The following is a 6361-nucleotide window of genomic DNA, read 5'->3' on the forward strand; positions in this document are numbered from 1 at the left end:
ATTAAATGATGAGTAAGTTATGAAATTGAAGATTAATTAGTCTATTTTCATATGGATTGAACAAAACAGGTATATAAATTATATTTTATGAGATATTTGAATTTTTGTGAAATAGGGCCAGAGTGATTTCTAGATCCCCTATTATGACTTTAAAAATTCATCATAAATTGTAAAAAAATAATTAGAAGTCATTATTTATATCTAAAGATTCCTTATTGAGTCTAGTTTTAAGAGAAATAAACTTCATAGTCATTGAAAATCTATAGAGAGAGATATCTTATTCGTAATATACAGAGGTCAGAGCAGTCAAACCCTGAAACAGGGGAGACTTTAACTAATAAACTGTACTAATTGGCTTGACCAAAAATTCTAGAAAAAAATTAGTAAATAGATATATGAGTATAGTTTCAGAGAAAATTTATGGAATTGGACTTCGAGTTTCAGAACTCGAGATATGAATTTTTAAGCAACTGTGACGCAGATTTCTAGCTTGACTGGAAATTTTAAAAGTAAATTATTTGAGCTGTTTAAGTAATGAATTAAGTCTGTTAACACCTCATGTTCGACTCCGGTGACGGTCTCGGGTACGGGGTGTTACAGGTGCGCTTGCCTTTTTCGTGATTTTAGTAAGTTAAGTGAACCATCATTAAGTTTTTGGAGTCGTTGCTGGGGACTAAGATATTAGGAACACTAAATTTTTATTAATTTAGCCAATTTTTTTACTTTTATTGCATTTTTTTAGTTTAATTTTGTTTTCTAATTTGTCTTTTGTTTGCTTCTGGCAGGTTCCTTTAGTATATGACTAAAAGAAACCTGTTAGGACCCTTAGTATTCGATAGTGAGATCGAAAGTACAGCTCGCAGAAACTGTAGAGAAGCAAGGCAAAATAGACAAAGTATAGTGGACGAGCAAGAGGACATCATTAATATTACCGAGGAGATGGTTGAAAATCAAAATGATCAGCTACCTCCTGTGGTTGCCGCAAATCCTGCTCCTCGTACTATGTACGATTCTGCCATGCCCAATTTAATTGGGGCTGAATCAAGTATTGTGAGACTTGCTATTGCTGCGAATAACTTCGAACTAAAGCCAAATACCATTCAGATGATCTAACAATTTGTTCAGTTCGATGGTTTGTAAGATGAATATCCAAATACTCATTTAGCTAACTTTTTGGAATTCTGCGATACTTTTAAGATAAATAGTGTTTCTGACGATGCCATTCAACTACGGTTGTTTCCATTCTCGTTGAGAAATAAGACTAAACAGTGGTTAAACTCCCTACCACGAGGTTCTATAACTACTTGGGAGCAAATGACCGAAAAGTTCTTATTAAAGTATTTTCCATCGGCTAAGACAACTAAGTTGAGGAATGATATCTCTTCCTTTGTGCAAATAGATTTAGAGACCTTATATGATGCATGGGAGAGGTATAAGAACTTATTAAGAAGGTGCCCTCACCATGGGTGTAACACCCCTTACCTGTACCCGATACTGGAACAGGATTTGAGGTATTATCAGATTTAAACGTAATCAAACATACAAAACCGAGCCATAAAATTTCATCCAAATTTAAAACTTTTCAATCACATGCAAATTGTTCCTTATAAGGGCCTAGAGGCCCCAAACATACATCGAAAGTTGTTTGGGACTAAACCGAGCACTTTCAGAACCTATTTGAGACTTAGAAGAATTTTCTTGTTTTGAGGAGTCACACTGTAATAGCCCAATTTCAGTGAAATTGGAATAGTGGTTTCGGGACCACAAATCCGAGTCTGAAAAATGAAATTATTTAAATTTCATAAAATGATAGGTATTATGATAGGAATATTGCATGAAAATTTTTATCGAAAATTTTTATCAATTATGTGTCTAATTGCAAAAAGGATTAAATTGAATAAAATGTCAAAGTTGAATTCTAGTAGTTATAAGAATTAAATAGCTATAGAATTAAAAGTGAGAAGTCCTTATATGGCAATTAGATCATTGATGAAAAACATGTAGATATTTTTAATGAGTCATCCATGGAAAAATTGAAAAGGTTAAGGATTAAATTGGAAATTAAATTAAATAAAGTATGATAAATGATTAAATAGAATTAAACCCATTTTATATCTTCTTCTTCTTCATAAAATACATGTAAAACCTAGGAGAGAGAAATGAAATTTCTCAAGCTTGATTTGGTAAGTTCTATGTCTCATTTTTAGTAATTTTTATATTTTTGAAATCGGGAAAGCTTAATTTCTTTATTTGAGTGATTAAATTGAAAGAAAAACAAAGTTTAGAAAATTACCCATGGATGAATATGCTGTAAATTGAAAGTTTTTGATAGAAAATGAAAGATTATTGATAGATAAATCATTTATACAAGGTGATTTTTAGTGAAAACATGTGTAGGAATTAAATTGCAAAGTAGTGAAATTCTTGAAAAAATTTCTGAAATTTATGAAATACATGTGCTGTAGAGTTATATTGGAATTTTGAATAAGCTTGGAATAAGGATTAAATTGCATGAATTTCAATTTTCGACCCTAGGGACGAAATTGGAATTGATTAAAAGTTTAGGGGCAAAATGGTACTTTTGCCTAAAATGTGAAATGAGCTTGATTGAATGTAAAAATCATAGAATTGATGATTAAATTTATTTATATAGATCCGGAAGTGACGAACAAAGAAAAAGATCGAGGGAAAGAAAAAGTTTCGAATTAGTAGATACGATCAATTGTCAAGGTAAGTTCGTATAACTAAATTAAGCATGTAAATGTGTTGAATTGATTGTTAAACTAGGTGCATCATGTCTTGTATTCGATAAGTACATGTAATGAACAATTATTGATTTGTGACTTATATAAATGATGAAATGGTGCATGAATCCGTTTGAATATTAATTTCCGATTGGACAGGTGATTACTGTAAATATGAGATCTTGCATATGTTGCAATAAAGATTGTCCCTAAAGGATAATCTTTTGATCTCATTATGAAAAGGAAATGTATCCCGAAAGGGTAATACTTGAAAATGACTTGTGTACCCAAATGGTACAACTTAAAAAGACTATGTACACTTTGTGTGTACACTTGGAAAGGTTAGGTATACTTTGTGTATACCATATGAAAAGGAAGGTATACTTTGTGTGTACCACTTGGAAAGGAATGTACACCTCAAGTGTACAACTGGAAAAGGAAAAGTCCATCGGAAATTCAATAATTCAGCGGTAACGACATACATAGTGATAAAAAGAGAAATGGCATGATGAGCTCATCTATGTATTTTAGTATTTTTGGAAACTAATCAATTGGTTGAATGAATGTGTATAGGCCTTATTTGCTAATTGAATAAGTTAAAGGACATATGACTTAATGTGTAAATTACTTGATGAACATGAATGGTAAGTGTATTTTAGTTATATGAACTTACTAAGCAATATTGCTTACTAGGTTTATTTTTCCTATTTTATAATGCTCAAAGCTCGTGAAGATTGGATTTGGGGTCGGAGTTATCATCACACTATCAATCCCTTGATTTTGGTATAAATGTTAGACTTATTTTGATATAATGGCATGTATAGACTAATGTAGACAAGTATTACTTAAAAATGTTGGTTTGTAATCTAGCCATTGGAATGGCCAGTAATGTATGTTTTAATGATGATATGGTATTGTATTGTAACATGAGTTGTTTTTGGTTAATCAAGTTAAGTAAAACCATCCATGAACATAAATTGTCAAATTTTATGTAAGAGTAAGTTTAGAAGCATGATTGAAATAGGAACATATCAATTTGAATATTGGAAATTGGTTGAAGTAGATGGTATATACTTGTAAGTTTTCATGTAGGAAAATGGTTAAGCTTGGGTGAGAAATAGGGCTAGAAAATGGCCTTATTTCGTCCACACGGACAGCCCACGGGCGTGTGAAATGGCCGCGTGTCCCCTGTATCCTTAAATATGAAGTCAGGATAGTACACGGGCAAAAGACACGGCCGTATGTCTTGGTTGTGTGAGGGACACGAGTTTTGAGCATGGTCGTGTGTCAAAATCATGTGAAAATGGCTTAAAAATGGTGAAAAATCAGTTTACCACATGGCCTAGCCACATGGGCGTGTGCCCAGGCCGTGTGCCCCTCTGATGCTTAAGAAATTGCAAGTCAGAATTCCACATGGGCTGGCCACACGGACATGCCCCAAGCCACACGGGCGTGTGCTCCTATCTTCAAGGATAAATTTCCAAAGTTGCCAGTTTTGTCCCGAACCACTTTCAAAGCATGTATTGGGCCCCGTAGGCCTGTATTAGGGACTTTTTGATGAAATTTGAAAAGTTTTGATTTGGAATGCAAATTTATGACTCAGATTTATATAAATGCTAGTGTATAAGTCCGATAATGCCTCGTAATCCTATTCTGGTGACAGATACGGGTTAGGGTATTACATTTAGTGGTATCAGAGTGACGGTTTAGCCGATTCTCAGACTAACGTAGTAAGTGTGAATTTAGCTATACATGCAATTATATAATTGATGATAGTGTGATATCTCCTGACCATTTTAAATGTGTTTTTCATATAGTAAATGTCTTCCAACCGAGCAAGAGTAGAATCCGAGAAAGCTGAGAGTACTTCTCAAGCTTCCGTACGACAAGCTACAAATGGTAGTAATAGTAGAAGGTCCGAATCAGAGGGCCAAAGTGAATATGATAAAGAGGTTTTCTTTGAAATGTTAGATAAACGGTTTCCTGAATATTTGAGAAGAAATTTTGTTGCTTTCCAACCAAAACCTCCCCTACCAAATACTCAGATTGTTCTTGAGAGACCATCGGGTATTGAAACTGTTAGAATTGATAAGGCTCCAGTGGATAAACTCAGAAAATATGGAGTTGAAGAATTTAGAGCTACAATTGAAGATGATCTGGAAAAAGCTGAATTCTGGCTGGAAAATACTACTCGAGTGTTGGACGAATTATCATGTACTCCAGCTGAATGCTTGAAATGTGCTGTATCTTTGTTAAAGGACACGGCTTATCACTGGTGGAAAACAGTAAGTTTAGTGGTTCCAAAAGACAATATTACTTGGGAATTCTTTCAATTTGAATTCAAAAAGAAATATATTAGTCAAAGATTCCTAGATCAGAAAAGGAAAGAATTTTTAGAATTAAAGCAAGAGAACAGGACCGTTGTAGAATATGAAAGGGAGTTTGTTCGGTTAAGCCAATATGCTAATGAATGGGTCCAAACAGAAGCAGAAATGTGTAAACGTTTCGAGGAAGGATTAAATGAAAATATAAAATTACTGACTAGTATTTTAGAAATAAGAATGTAACACCCCTTAACCCTATCCCGTAGTCGAAACAGGATTATGGAGTATTACTGGTCACTACAGTTCGATTACAATTAATAGAGAAAGAAATACAATTCAGTTCATAAAATATATCTTAATGTTTCTTTAATGGACCCTCGAGACTTAAAATGTATGTTAAAACCAAACCAGGACTCAATCGAAAGCTTATAAAATTTTTCATAAAATTCTTAAATTTCCTTTTTATGAACAGTACCACACACCCGTATGGCATATGTGACACGGCCTGGACACACCTGTATCCTCTACCCGTAGAGCTCTCTGACTTTTGCCTATGAAGAAATTAATTTCACACGGCCAAGACACACGTCCGTCTGCTCAGTCCGTGTGGCAATCTATTTTGTAGCATTTTAGGTGCAGGGGACACACGGCCTAACAACATGCCCATGTGCAAGCCGTGTGTCTCACACGGTCTGGTCACATGCCCGTGTGCCAGGCCATGTGGACTCAATAATGAGCCTGTCACACTTTACTAGTCAACCCTGCAAATTTTAATCTATAACCAATAAAAACCAATTCAAACACATTTTAAATATTATCCAATACTTAACTTTAAACATTTATCATGTATCATTATCAATTATCAAATTATTTATTTCACTATTACAATCATAATCCAAAATAACACACTTAAGACATCTTAGGTACATGCCAATATCAACAATTAACATGCTTTACCTTATTGAGCTCAGGATCAGTCTAAGATGCTGATTCAACGGTCTGACCTTTACCTAACCTGTGCACGGAAACAAACCATACGCTGAGTATGAACTCAGTGGTATTTTTATAACCCAAACGCTTAATAACATAACGTACACTTAAAATCATATAGCGATCATAAATATTCAATCATTCATTTCATAGATAAATTCTTTATAACTCAATTAATCTTTTTCATCTATTAACTCGTTAGCTTTTCAAATTAATTCTCAAATCATCTGAACATTAATATTTTCCATTCATATATCTTACTCATACTTTAGTTCACTATTCAGTATCCGTAAATAATATTTA

At 33.6% G+C, this 6361-nt stretch overlaps 1 non-coding gene across 1 annotated transcript; it reads right to left on the reverse strand.

The window, feature by feature from the left end:
- Window positions 1-1362: 1362 nt before the first annotated feature.
- Window positions 1363-1468, reverse strand: LOC121211816 (small nucleolar RNA R71). Its single transcript, XR_005907034.1, has one exon. It is a non-coding gene; the product is annotated as a small nucleolar RNA R71 (small nucleolar RNA).
- Between the last annotated feature and the right edge of the window lie 4893 nt (window positions 1469-6361).

Source organism: Gossypium hirsutum, chromosome A12 (genome assembly GCF_007990345.1).
Source record: "Gossypium hirsutum isolate 1008001.06 chromosome A12, Gossypium_hirsutum_v2.1, whole genome shotgun sequence".
In the NCBI taxonomy this organism is placed as follows: Eukaryota; Viridiplantae; Streptophyta; class Magnoliopsida; order Malvales; family Malvaceae; genus Gossypium; species Gossypium hirsutum.